The sequence below is a fragment of the Triturus cristatus genome, chromosome 1_2, assembly GCF_964204655.1.
Source record: "Triturus cristatus chromosome 1_2, aTriCri1.1, whole genome shotgun sequence".
NCBI classification, from domain to species: Eukaryota; Metazoa; Chordata; class Amphibia; order Caudata; family Salamandridae; genus Triturus; species Triturus cristatus.
In genome coordinates this window covers 88,516,950-88,532,085 of record NC_140580.1, presented here as the reverse complement: position 1 = coordinate 88,532,085, position 15,136 = coordinate 88,516,950, and the positions used below count along the sequence as shown (strand labels likewise).

General features: G+C 45.0%; 1 protein-coding gene across 8 annotated transcripts in view; it reads left to right on the top strand.

The window, feature by feature from the left end:
- The window catches only part of TACC2 (transforming acidic coiled-coil containing protein 2), a 392,567-nt gene that overhangs the window by 129,371 nt on the left and 248,060 nt on the right, over window positions 1-15,136 (top strand). For all 8 annotated transcript variants that reach the window (XM_085602592.1, XM_085602584.1, XM_085602576.1 and 5 more), the window contains 2 exons: window positions 2,852-3,357; window positions 3,667-3,783. The gene's annotated coding sequence lies outside the window, so the exon portion shown is untranslated. The remainder of the gene's footprint in view (window positions 1-2,851; window positions 3,358-3,666; window positions 3,784-15,136) is intronic.

Below are 15,136 nucleotides of genomic sequence, written 5' to 3'. Positions count from 1 at the left end.
AGGGTGAAAGGGTGGATGGATGGATAATGGATGGATGAGTGAAAGGATGGATGAAGGGATGGATGAGTGAAATGATAGATGGAAGGATACATGATAGAAAGGTGTGCAAATGGTTGAATATGTTTGGATATGGCTGGGCTTACTTATATACTACTGCGCGACCTCCTCTGATGTGTCTGTAAAACTTACCTATTGTCCTGACACCTCCCTTTTAGAACTGCACCGGCAGGACCCAGCACACTTAAAACACTGGGTAGATGGGATCTGGTGAGCCATCTTGGGTTCATCAGAGCCCACCCCATGTAAACTTCTTGTAATGCCACAGAGCTCCTTGAGCCTTTCTCTGGCAATTGAGATGTACTTTATAAGATCTTTGTGATTGCAAATAAAGTTTTATGATGGTGATGGCTACTCTCTGAATCCTTCATCACGTCTAGGCTTGATTCTTCATGCAGACCAGTGGTTCCCAAACTGTGCACCGCGGCCCCCCGGTGCGCCGGTAAAAAAATGGTGGGGAGCCACGGCCAGCTGCCAATTAGGTCAAGGGAGCCATGGGTCAAAAAGTTTGGGAACCACTTCTGTAGACCAATGTCTTAACTTAATTATGATTTTAGGAAAATATACAATGGCAAAAAAGACTCAATTACATATGGCCTTTATGGACCTCTCAAAGGCCTTTGACTGTGTGGGACATAATAAACTTTGGATAATTTTAAAGGATATGGGAGTAGATGATGCCATTATAAATGTTATAAGAGAGCTCTACAGGGACGCCACTGCTATGGTCCGATATGGTAGTCTAGGCAAATGTACCACCTCATTCAAAATTGAAAGGGGAGTCAGACAAGGATGTGTGATGGCCCCTTTCTTGTTTGCCCTATACACTAACAACCTTAATGACACCCTGGGCAATATTGCGAAGGATACTCCAATAGCTTTGCGTTCCCCTTTCCCTATCCTTTTATAAGCGGACGATGCAGTCTTATTGGCAAGGACCCCTCTGGCACTGCAAAAGCTTATCACACAATATGCAGCTTTTATACGTAATTTGGAGTTAAATGTAAACAATACCAATTCATATACTATGGTAATAGGAGGTCCGCAAAAAAAAATGATGGGTTTATATTTAGAGAGAAGCTAAATCGAGCATGTCCAACATTTTAATTATTTAGGCATTGTTTTTGATACAAATCAAAACTGGAAAGAGATGCTGCAAACCCGTGCTAATCGAATGCTCCAAAGTATTAATGCAATTTTTAGATTTGCCAAAAAACTGGGTTGCAAGCCAATCCCTGAGATGGTTAAAATTTAACTGGCTAAAACTTTACCAATGGAGACATATGGGGCAGCAATCTGGGGGATAATAAATGTAACCTCACTTCAAGTTTTGGAAGATAAATTCATCAAAAGATGGCTGGCAGTTCCACATACTTGTAATAACCTCGTGGCCCATATGGAAGTCGGTATGCCTTTTATTACCAATGCCATACGATTAGCCCCACTTTCACTCTGGTTATCTGTATAGAAAAGGGATACTGTGAACCTGAATCAGAAAATTTTGAAAGACATTATGAATATGACTCATGCCCACAAAGTCCTGCGGCTTTCGTATGTTAGGCAAACCCTAACTTCCTTGGGCCTTGATTATTTATATGACACCCCTACTCTCTGCGTACACTTCCCTAAATCTAGACTGAAGGACATCTATTTACAGAAAGTTACATGAGACAGGTGGGAAAGCCAAAGAGATAAGCAGTCTGTGAAGTTCTATGAGAGCATACTTCAGTTGCCAAATAATTCACACTCGTATTTAGGGTTTGTTGAGATTAACCAGCATCGTTTTATTTTGACTAGATTCCGTCTCAATTTTATTCCTTTAATGCTGGGACACGCACACAATTTATATTTGATTAATCTTTTACCACCTTGCCCTTGTAATAACAGAGCAACACAATCAACTGCACATGTATTGTTTTTTTTGCCATCTGTACAGCCAAGAAAGGAAGATTTTTATTATTCCCCTTTTAAAGAAATTTTCCATTCGTAACCCAGCTTCAGCTCTCTATTTTATCAACTAGAAACCCCATTTGTCTGTTATGTTCTTGCTTCCTTCTTGTTGGACGCTGTGAGATCTCGTACGGCCTTTAATAATTTATCCATAGTATCCTAAGAGTCACTGTTTGAAACGTTGGTACCTATTTTAACTCACGAATGCTGCTAATGGTTAAAGGTTGTGTACCTGTATTGTTTTTACCTTGCGATTATTATTTGCACTGTAATGCTTTTATTGGTTTATTTTTATGATCGTGCCATTCCAGTTATTTGATTGCAATTTGCACTGTTTTTTAACTTATATTTATCATCCGCATTGAAATGTTTGATCGGTGTACTTTTATGCAAACCAGTGGTGCAAAATGAAGTTGATGATGATGAACGCATGCCGGAATTGATGTGCACAGCATATAAACCAGGATACATATTGAAATATGGCCTCTAGTGGTCAGTAACAGTCTCAGAAATACACCTGCTCAAACTACAAGAAGTCAATTTGACAATTAAAGTTTGTTTTGAAAACTCGAGCCACTTCCTTGCCTCTTAGCAGAGAAAGCACAAGCACTATAGATTTCATTTTAGGGGTCATCGAACACAAGTGAGGAGGTAGATGTCCGAATGCAAATAAAGAACAAGCGCCCCAAAGCCGTTCGCCCATCTGTTTGTGTGACTGTGTGTGTTTGTCTCCTGGTAGTCATTTTTGTGCTGGAAATCCCTTCAGTTTCCAGGCACCACAATTGTAGAGCTTCTCCATCTCTTCAGGGCATTCACAGGGTACATGTTCTCCTCTTTCTTGCAGGTGTCTTCAGCAGTGCCAGATCCGACCCCAGAACCGGGTACTCCACTGGGGGACAGGGGGATACACAGGGAACTGGCCTCCCAGGATTCAGAGGCTGAAAGCGACACTCCACCCGCAGATGGAAACAATCCACCCGACCCGCCTCCTTTGGATTCTGGAAGAGAAGCCGACACTCCATTTAGGGACATAGAGAAGCATCTCAAAACAGCCGCTCCGACTTTGAGGGAAGAATTGGACAATATACCCTGGAACAGAAGGAATCAACTGGATCCAAATCCTCTGGCTCCGGGGGCTGAACTGGACCTCTCTGTCTGGGATGGAGGGAAGCAGCGGGACCCTTGTCCTCCGGAGCCCAGAGTAGAGGCGCCCCATCCTTCCAATAAAGCTGAGGATCCCTGGGACTGGGACCAGGTGGGGCCTGATGGACAGTTCATCTCTGGTCAGACTCTCTCCATCCCTGCCTTTCTCCTCCAGGGTGAAGACTGCTCAGGCGCAGGAGGCTCCAGGTACAGCTGGATATATTTGTTTATTATCACTATAGTGTAATACAGAACTTGAATACACCTGCACGGCACCCACTAACCACCTCCCTCACTGACCAGACAGACAGGTCACATCACTTTCTCTAAAATAACAATCCATGCCCAGTTCCTCATGCTAGTCTACTTTTCAGATTTTGGCCCCAGTTACAATGTGGTTTCGGCTCAAAGCATGGTAGTTCTCTGTGGATATTGTCCAAAAAACAAAGTCTGTCTCCATAGCTTCTGTTTTTTTTTTATACTTCTTGGTGAACATGTACCGTGCTCTCATTTCAGCAGTGGTTCCTCCAGCGAGGGCAGTTCCACCAGCAAGCTTGTTTCAGACCAGGATCAGCTGGTCCCTGGCTCAGAAGACCTGCACGACGCTGCCTCGGCACCCACCAGCACTGCCAGGTAGGTGGCTGCCTGTGTGGGGCTCCCCCGAGGCAGGCTGGCTTATGGGAAACTGAGGTGATTTCTCAGGCCGGCCAGTTGGGCTGCTGTGGTGGTGGTGAGGCTAATGCAGTAGAGATGATTCACAGGCACTGGCATGTTACCCTCTAACATACAGGGGCTGTTGATCCTGTGTCAGTGTGTGGTGCTCTGCATGTGTGCTCCTGGGATCTGCACTCTAGGAATATGACCTCCACCACCCCTTTCGTATATGTAACTAATCTTGACTATTTGCATAGTACACCCAACAAAATGACTGCATTATTATTTAACTGAAATTCTACCCTAAACTTAAAGTGCAGGGAGATGCACTCAATTTAGATCAACACACTCTGCAACACAAGGAACATTTACGTCAAAGGACAGCATTAGCGGGATGTATTGTGCTCCCAGGGGCAAGAGAGGGTTGTAGTATCAGGTGAGTTGTACAAAAATGGCTCACCTTGCTGAGGGAATGCTATCTTCTCGTACAGCTTCATAAAAGTGTAATGAGGCTACCTGCTTGTGTAAGAGAAGCTTGCGCTGCTGCTGCTGGCGTACCTGTTCTCTGTATGAGGGATGTTTTTATTGTATATGTTTTAATGCTGCTGCCTATGCTGCACCTGTTTTGTGTGCTAGTGGATGGTATACTGCAGCTACCTGGACGATACCTATTCACTGGGACAGGGAAGCTTGCACTGCTGCTGCTGGTGATGTACCTGCTCTCTGTGCGCAGGACCTTTTTATTGCTGCTGTTCATGCTACACCTGTTTTGTGCATGTGATGGTTGTGCAGCTGCTGCTGCCTGGACTGTACCTATTATTTGTGTGAGCGGAGCTTGCCCTGCTGCTGCTGTACCTGCTCTCTGTGTGAGGGATGTTTTTATTGCTGCTGCCCATGCTGCACCTGTTTTGTGTGCAAGTGATGGTTGTGCTGCTGCTGCTGCCTGGACTGTACCGATCATTTGTGTGAGTGAAGCTTGCAGTGCTGCTTCTGGTGCAGAACCTCTTCTTTGTGTGAAGGAAGCTTGCATGCTGCTGCTGCTGATGTGCCGGCTCTCTGCATTAGGGATGTTTTTATTGTTGCACATGCTGCGCCTGTTTGGTGTGCAATGGAAGGTTGCACTGCTGCTGCCTGGATTGTACCAATTCTTTGTGTGAGGGAAGCTTGCATGCTGCTGCTGCTGATGTACCTGCTTTCTGCGTTAGGGATGTTTTTACTGTTGCACATGCTGCACCTGTTTGGCGTGCAACTGAAGGCTGCACTGCAGCTGCCTGGGCTGTACATTTTCTATGTGTGGGGAGGGAAGCTTGTACTGGTGCTGTCTATTCTGTACACATTCTGCTGTGTCTTTGAAGCTATCACTTCTCTGCCTGTGGTATGACTGTTCTACATGTGGGGGAAAATGGTGTTTTGCATGTTCTCTGTTTGAGGGGAAACTGTAGTGCTGATGCCTGTGCTCTATCTCTTCTGCATGTGAGCACAGGCTTCTGAGAATAATGTAATTGGCATGGTAATCTTAAGGTCAAGATACAACCTTTGAAAGTGGGTGGAGAGGCAGCGGCGTGGGAGGGGGGGGGGGGGTGGCTCCACAATGCTCCATTCAACTCTTCTTTTAGGATAGATCCCAGCCTGCACGGCCGAGTGACAGAGGCCAGAGGTTTGTCAACTGAAGGACTCAAAACACAAAAGGGGAGGGGGAGTGTATGAAACCACATGTCCTCCCAAAGTAAAGACCTAAAACACGTAAAGACATGGTGCCTTCTGCAACGTTATTTTTATCAGTGTTATGGTACAAATCACTGATACCTAAATTAACAAGATGCTGGTGAGGACAGGGGTAAGCCCAAGAGAGATGAAAGAGCAATTTTATTGGAAGAGGAAGCCTCACTCACATAAAGTGACATGCTTCATCATAGGCAACCTCTCCCCACCCTGGTAGACCAATGCCACCAGGGCAGACTCGGCCTAGTAAACCAGATGGAGGAAGTTCTCAAATGAGATAATTTTCCAGGACAAAACAGGGGGCTCCAGATAAAGTTAAAAGTGCCTAGGCTTTTCACCTTTATTAGTGGTGACCTCTGGTGCATCTAAAACCAACTACGCAATGGAATGAGAGCACAATGGTTCAGACCATCTTGGGCTTACCCCTATCCATGCCAGAATCTTGGTCATTTAGTTATCAATGATTTGTACCATTACACTGATAAAAGCATAGCCAATGGGTATCACATTTTGGACATTATAAGTGTTTAGTCATTCTGCACATTATTCCGGGTACTGTGCCATCAGATATTAAAGAGTGGACACTAGCAAACCTGTACATTGAATTTAATTAATTATTTTTACAAACATGTAATAGCCCAAAAACTTTTAGACAATACAAAATTGCCATTGAAGGGTTCTGCTACCGTTAAAATGCCACAAAAGCACGAGGAACAAAAAAATGCGAAGCTTACACAAACACAAGCTTGTATTTTATACTTTTATTGGAGCCCCTCAGCCAGTAAAAGATGATTACTATTCCAAGATGGAAGCCACTTTGCATCATGACTGACAGAACCAGGGAATGCTATGATTACTTTAGGAGAACAGTTGAAAGAGGCTGCAACAACTCACAAACTGCAGCCTTTACGTGTTGATGTCCTGGTAGACATAGAACACCTCTGCTTCCCCCAATATGGCAAGAGAGAACTACCATTGGAGGTACAGACCCCCTGCTATAGAAGCAGCCACATGAGATAGAAAGCAGTCAAAGGATGTGCAGAAACCCATGCCATAAAAGCCAGCCATAGGAGGTAAAATGGAGTCCTATGAGGCAAAGACCCAGCTCCTCTGAGAGCAGGCACTGCAAGCGCAGACCCCATGCTACAGTGAGCAGTGAGACAAGGCAGAGTGCAGTTAGGAGGTGCAGACTCCCATGCTGCAGAGAGTAGCTACAGGAGATAGAATGTAGTCTTATGAGGCAAAGACCCCGCCAATTACAGCACACTTATAAGTGGTGGAGACCCCACACTATTGAGCAGTCATGTGAGATAGAGTCCACACACTACTGGGAGCAACAATAGGAAGTACGAAGCAGTCCTAGGCTTTAGAGAGTGCAGCCCCGGGGGGGAAAGCAGTCAGAGGTGGAAACCCAAAGCTATCGAGACCAACTATTGGAGGTAGAATGTAGCCCTACGCGGCAAAGGCCTTGCTCTCAGAAGAGTAGCTGTTGGAGACGCAGACCCCGCAGTACAGAGCGCAGACATGGGAGGCAGAATGCAGCTAGAGAACATGCAGACCCCACGATATAGAGGCCAGCAATTGGCGGTAGAGTACATTCATAGGAGGGAATGGCCCCTCCATCTACAGAGCAGTCATTGGAGGCATCGGACACACGGTACAGTGAGCAGTGATACGAGGTAGAATGCAGTCACGGTAAAGACCCATACTATAGAGAGCAGCCTTAGGAGGCAGAAAATAGTTAGAGGATGTGCTAACCCCTCGCTACAAAGGCCAGTCACAGGAGGTAGAGTGCAGTCAAAGGATGTACAGAGCACCAAGCCACAAAGCAGCCACCCAAGTTAAAATGCAGAGCTTGTAGACAGACTAGAAGCTGCCATAGGAGGTACAGGCCATAAAGCTACAGACAGTAGCAACAGGAAGTAGAATGCAGTCACGGGAAGTGCTGGCACTCCTGCCCCCGGGCCATGCAACGACAAGTCAGGAAGCAATTAGGAGGTAAACTGTGCTACAGAGAACAGATGCAAGAGTGAAGTAAGAGCAGGGACAAACCTGGGTGTTAGAAAGAGTAGTCAGTAGTCAGACCCACTGGATATAAATAGCATCCAGACAATAACATATGGTGGAGACGGTGCAAACCACTGTGCAAGAGTTAGCAGCCAGCAGAGGAAGGGAGAGAACAGCCAGAGAGGGAAGGGAGAGAGCAGCATAAGTAGAAACCGTTAGAGCAGCCTGAGGGCAGTCCAGGGATGGTCAAACCCACACACATAAAGAGACCAGCCACAATCCAGTCAGTGAAGGTGCAGAGGAAACCCAAAGCCAGGTCATTCAAGAAAAACCAACCAGACACCATAGACACACCTCTGCTCTATCAACAGTAGCAAGTAAAGTCACACAAAGACACCCTACCCTAGAGAGAGAGATAGTCTCAACAGGTCCTCATTCCCTAACTAAAGCGCTGCCAAAGAGCACACTCAGAGCTCGTGAGGGAGCAGAAAACCTTGACAGAGCACCTAGGGTTATAGAGAAAGCAACAAGAAGGCAACTAAAGACCACCACTTTATCGACAATGAACTCAGTGTGGTCATAGGATATATGTAAAGACACTGACCCCATCAAGGGAGCAGCCAGTTGAGAAGCCTCAACCAGACACCAATTAAAAACGGCAGCCAAGAAAGCAACATTATAGGGAAGTCAGTGGAAGCCAAGAAATAGGTGCTCTCACACCCTGGTGAGACAGCATCACAAGGGAACACAGACTTTGCTATGTTGAATGTGCAGGGTTACAGAGACCTAGGTCCACACAAGAGACCTTAGTTTTACTGGGAGTGAAGCCAAGTGAGGCACAGTCGCTTCCCTCAGAGAGAGAAATCAGACTGTCTCCTTCCACTTCCTCGAGTGCTGCAGAGCATGCCTGGTGCCAGCTGGAAACAGACAAGACACACACATTGAGATCTTACCTTATCCCTCTTCCATCTGGGTCACACAGGAGCTTTTGCAGCCATTCCGATGGCGGAACAGAGACTCGTAGTTAAGGAAGAGTGAGACGGACTCATAATGTGTCTGGCAGTCTAGGATTTGAGCACTGGGGTCACCACAGCAAATCCTTGTGTGCTGCAGAGAATTGGGATGTGCCTTTTGGCTGTCAAGTCTGCATGTGCCTCTGTAGTGTTTAAACACTGTGAAAGCAAAACAAGTTAGCGGTCTGAGAGGGTGTGGCGTAACATACCGAGCTACCGACTTTGGGACTGTGGAACCATGTTTGAGTATCAGCGTTGGCTCTCCCCGTGCCTACAAAAAAACATGCTGATTGGAATAAATATAATTAAACAATGCTGAATCGAAACAGGAAACAAAATTACAAATGTCGATCTGTGCTGCCAACGGTTGAACACCCGAAAACAGGAAACAAAATTATAAATGCCAATCCATACTGCCAATGATTGAACTGAACCAAAGCAAACGTAACAAGCGCAGACTGGGTGACTCTCTGCAGTGAAAGGTGTTTACAAAACAAACCATCAGAGCTAAAAAAAAAATAACCAGGAAACAGCTTTAGCTGTCTCAAAAGCTTCAGATAAAAAAACAAGTGAGCGGCCAGGAGAGAGTGGATAAGTTAGTGGGTTATTGCGTTCGGAGCCAAGGCAAAACAAAGAGTAGTGCGCCAAAACTAACATTAATAGCCACATGTGAACTGATCCATGTAACAGGGTCAGTCTCCAGGGCAGGGACAAAACAGCCAAAAGGCAGGACAAATGTGAACTATTCACCAAAGAAACAAAATGAATTTTGAAAGGCAGACAAAGGAACCAATGAGAAGCGATGGGCGTGGTGAAAGTCCACAGAGTAGATACAGCACATCTCCAGAGACAGCGCATGCACTGCCTAAGCTCAACCTAAATAGCATTGCAGAAGCCACCATACCTTTATGTGTTTTTGGTTGCCACATGAAGGGCCATTCTAAAATCAGTGGCAGGCTAAGCCTAGGTGTTAATTAGGGATACCCAGGGGGCACTTGCTACTGCAGGCTTGCCCTCGGCTACCCCTCATCTCCAGGGCCATGAAGGCTGGGTGGGAAAAGAAAGTAAACATGACTCAGTCTAGTTGTTTATTTTCCCCTTCTTGTTGCTCTCCTATCCCTCAGTAGAACAAAACATAAAGGGTGAAATGCTTGCAATAGTCTTAGCTGCTGGTAATTATTCTGGGCAGCATTCCAGTGCATCATTTTTGTGCTGGCCCTCAGCACAGAATGTTGAAAGGTTAAGGATGAGACAGGGGTTGACTCGTGATATTACCTGAGGTTAACCTGTCCACTATGCCACTTACACTACACATGGCGCTGATTTTGCTAAACTGTTCTCAGGGTTCATGGAGGCAGCAGCGGTGACAGAAACCTACTGTCCTCCAAGAGTGTCTGCAGTTGTGACTCCTTGCCACGCCCCTTCCTCGCAGCAGCAAGTACGAGGATGCTGAGGGCTAAGGGTGGCTACCCGTGCCATTTTTGGGTAATTGATAACCATAAAGTTAGCGAGGCCTGGCAGCAACACCTTGAAATGGCAAATGAAGTCAAAGGTCAGAATAGAGCTGACCTTTAGAACGTGCTTGGGCTTGTGGCATTCCATCCATCCTTTATAGTGATTATCCTGCCATTTGCACTTTAATAACCAACCAAGGGGCATATTATCAAGGGCCATATCACCGCTTTTCTGGCTTTAAAATTTACACTGCACTATTAACAAGCTTGCGCTAAGCCTTGTTAGCGCTAGTTTCCGTGAGTTTGCTCCCGTTTTTTTTAATCGCCCTGCATGCCATCGCTAATTAAATGCAAAGTAGGCGTTCCGGAGCAAAACTACATGGAAATAGTCGTTAACAAGGCTTTGCTGTATTTACAATCCTGCAGCAGACCCGCTTAGTGACAAGAATAATCGCGCTAAGCCCCCTTATCGCAGGATTTTAACACCTGCTTAAAAGTTGACTAAGCCATCTACATAATGGGAGGTGGATTGCAAGGTTAAGGTCACAGGGGCGTATCAGCAAGGATTTCATTATCTCCCACAATTTATCTCTGGTTTTCAAGCGATATTGGCGCTTTTCGCCGCTTTCATGGCAATAAATGGGGAAGCAGGAGAGGCAAAGCTGAGCGCTGGGGTCTTCTTGGTGAAAGTGAAGGTAGGGCTGGTGGGAGAAGGAGTGGGGGTCTCCTTTGCTGTGAAACAGAATAAGGGACAGAGAGCTAAAGAAGAAACAGACCTTCTCACAAAAGTGCCTGAAAGAAATGTAGATGTGTGCATATGGTTAATCACCACATCCAAAGGCTGCTTGGGAGCCACTATAGACTTTTATCAAAGGAGCGCACTTATTTTATCTTAAGCATTAATTCATTTTTTATGCAGCCTATCTTATATCGTGTGTAATACAAATTTAAAATAAAGATTTACATAGTCTCAGTCCTTTTTGTTGCAGGTGGGACCTCACAACACTATAAATACACAAATTGCTCTTCCCTCTGCTCCAATCGGGATTCAATTCTGTGACTCTCTGATCATCTGCAGACATTTGCAGTGATCACATTAACCAATTGAGGTTTCTAACCTAAGAGACTGTGTTTCTCACCAATTAGTTTAACTTGCATTGATTTGCATTTAAGGTCTGCATTTTATATGCATCTACCTGAAGGTGAAAGAAACACAAGATACGTAGATAATATTTAGTTCTATTTAGTTTAGCTACAGCACTGGTCACAGTTTCCACGCTTTATTTACAGCACTTTAGCCTGGAAACCACTGAAGGAACAAAGTTGCTATTCTTGGCCATCTTCATTTACAAGTACTTTTACGAGCCATTAGCACCATCATGGGAATACAGCCACGGACCCCAGGAGTGCATGCCCCCCAGTTTGAAGACCTCTGTCATGGACAATTTAAGATTTCTGAATGGGGAAACACCTGGAAAAATTATAGCACATGAATGAGGGCCAGTTGTTGAAGTGCTTTGCGGCAAAGACGCAGGCACTTAAAATGTGTATTTTTTAACAGGAAGCTTGGCAAGTGTTGAGTTGGGTTGTGGCAGCTCAGGGCGCTTGTGCCTATCCTTTAATGACACCAATAGCTTGGACGGGGAGTAATTTCTATGATTACTTGCATCTAGCTAGTAGATGTATTTCTCTGCTTTAGGTGGAGCTGATCTTGCACCCTGTCCACCTCCACACCAACTGTCCTCATGTCTCCTCTCCCATTCCTCTCCACCTTCCAGCCCCTGTCCCTTGCAGAAAGTGGCGACCAGTGTCTGTAGGATCATTACAATGTCCCCGGGTTCCTGCTGCCCACTATGAGTCCTTATCGCTCTCATGTCGCCGACATGACATCTCCCCTATTTAAGCAAACTTTCCCCACGTCACTCTTTTTAAAGTTGTTTTATGAGTTTCACTGCTCTTTTCAGTCCCTTGTAGAGATTGTCTATTTTGTGGGGATGGGTCCATCACCATAGCATAGACACTTGACAAGGGCCTGTGGAGGGTACATTTGGCGTGGTGATGTCTAATTTTCAAGTCAAGTATTGGCCTGTTTTCTTTCTGGTTGTGCAGCGAGGAAACCATGAGCACATATACATCACTATCTCTGTAGCATGAGAAGAAGCTTCTGCAAGAGTGTCATGAGACTAATTAGGATGCCTTTGTTGTAGACATTTCTCAGAATGTTGCATGTGAGTGAGAGGAATTTGTGCTTCATTCTCTTACAGCTTTTACTCGATGGTGAAGTTTCTTCTCTCTGGCTTTTCTATTGCTAGCATGTGCCTTCATATGTAGATATATTTATCCAAATTAGTAGCAATACTTCTTTTCTTTGAAGAGACAGTCCCTTTCTTTCATCTGGTTTTCGTGTTCCCGAGATCAGAATTTCGAGATCTCAATCTCTTTCCTTGATCTCTACCCATTTTTCTCATTGCTTGCTCTTCCAGGCTGAATGTCCTTTCTCTTTTGCCTGCTTTGCATGTCTAACTCTTCTTTACCCGAGGCTCTGGGTGGTTTATTTATTTATTTAATGAGTTTTATATAGCGCTGGCTAGACCCGTGGGTATCAGAGCGCTTTACATTAGGTTTCACATTATTACACAATTATAACTGTTACAGGTTACATCAATTATACAAAACATATTAAAGGAGCATAGAGGAAGGAAAAATAGGGCGGGAAGGGTGTAGGGGGAAGAAGGGAGATAACGGCAGGAGAGACGAAGGAAAGTCTGTCCAATGACCGGCTGGGTAGGTGACGGCCGTGGAGGGGGTCCACAGTCCATCACCCTATAGCTATCGAGGTAGCGCCACTGGGCAACGGTCAAAAAGCTAGGTCTCACCAGTCGAGGGCAGGATCGCAGAATAAATGCCCTGATGGGGGAGCAGGATGGGGGTTCTGATCAATGTTGGATGAGGGCTATGATCAGGGTCCGGTAAGACGAGCAAAAAATAGTGCAGAGAGGGGTAAGGGGTAGGGTGAAGGGTGAGGTGGCAGAAAACGGCAGGCAAGACAAAGTAAGGTCTGCCCAATGACCGGCTGGGTAGGTGACGGCTGAGGAAGGAATCCACAGCCCATCTCCCCTATAGCTATCGAGGTAGCTCCACCGGGCATCGGTCAGGTAGCAAGGTCTCAGCGGTCGAAGGAAAGTTCACAGGGTAAATGTCCTGAAGAGTGAGCAGGATCCAGGTCGGATGAGGGCTATGACCAGTTGATTTATTGACCAGGAGTAGAAATACATTGTGGTGAGATCCACTGTGGCGGCCATCTTGTGGTCAGGCAAGGAGGTTTAGTCTTTGCTGTCACAATACAATTAGTTCTAATTATTACCTATGACTCATTAAAGGAGGGTGCTTATTATGCAGAAGTGCAGCATGAGGGAAGAGCCAGTGTCCGTAAGTTTCCTAGTTGGTTGTCGATGCATCGCCATTTCTCATATTTCATCAACTGTGTAGTTTTTTCTTAGCAATTTACATCGCAGTGTTTCAGATTGGCATTGCTCTATGATGTGTAGGTGGATAGCTTCATCAACTGAAAATTTGCTGTCCTCATAGTATTGTACTAGTCTTCATATGCAAGTGATGAAATCCTCCATTGGGTGTGGGGTCCCTTGCCTGTCTTTATTGTTTCAGAGATGCCCCTGCTGCAAACATGTTTTCCAGAGCAGGGATCGCTGTGACATATATATACCAGGACAAATCTTTATGCCAAACCGAAACCAGGGTACACAAAGGTAATAGAGTACGTGTGTTTCATTAGTCTCATTCAGCCAAGTGTGCTAATCAGTTCCTCTTTAACAACAAAAGATAATTTGCATTAAACATAATGAAATATTTTATAGATATGACCAGGAGCCTCAATTTCAGCTTACGGGAAACTAAATGTGCTAAAAGAATTAGGTGATTACTATATATATATATATATATATATATAACAGATCACAAATAATGCAGACAATACAGTGCTGTTGTCATAAAGATCCAGATTTGTATAATTACAACAGAACCAACATAAAAGAAAACGCTGTACAATAGTTCACTTTTGAATCCTTTTATGAGTCATTGACTTCACAATGTTCACTATACAACGTCCAATGGCGTGATGGTGAAGTTTCGACCCTCTAGGACACACTCAGCGGGTCTCACCAGGACAAATTTGCCATCTATCTTAACACGCAAAGAATTGGTACTCGAGAAGCAGGGGGAAACAAATGCCACTTATTTATTGCAAAAGAAGTAAAGTCTGTATTCAAGAAATCACTATGACAGCACTGGTTGGGAACAGTTGTTTCACCGGTGGGAATCTTCACTACTTCTCCTTGACAACCATTATTTAATGTCATAATTCAATAGACCAAAGTAGTCAATGGAAATATTGCATCATATGCTGTGTTGGTTAGTTTGTACGGAAAACGACCTTAACAACGCAGTCAAAACACTGCGATACACTTACATCGCTGATTTTACAACGCATACCGTTACAACGACTTGCGCTGGATGGTGCTCTAGACTAAGGAATAGTGTGATTTACTATTCCAACACCTTCCCTACTGTTACGTAGGCTGGAGTTGGGATAGTAAATCACACTATTCCTTAGTCTAGAGCGCCCTCCAGCGCAAGTCATTGTAACGACTTGCATTGTAAAAGCAGCGATGTAATGTACCGCGATCTAAATGATCGCGTTGTATCATCATACATCCAGTTTGAACATTTGTAGCAGAGTTGAACTGTGGTCTTGGCTGGTTATCGTATATTTTAGGCATTCTCTCAGCTTCTCCTCCATGATTTATTCAAGCACTGAAAATCTCAACCCCTCTCTCAGATCCATTTTGGCAGCTACAATGCCTCGGTATTCTTTGTGAGCCAGATCTCTGACCTACTGGCTCTTCTGATGGACGATAATTCTGTCATTGAGGAGGACTCCGCTGCTGGCTACTAGCCGTTCCTCGCTCGTGTGCTTGGACGACGATTGTTTTTCCGGATGGACTTTGAGGCCCGATGCATGGCTGCTGGGGTGCCACCATCAGTGTTCACTGACTCATCTCAAGATGTGCAGTCATATGTTGCCTCAGAGAGAGACCTAGGACCAAACAAGCAGATGTA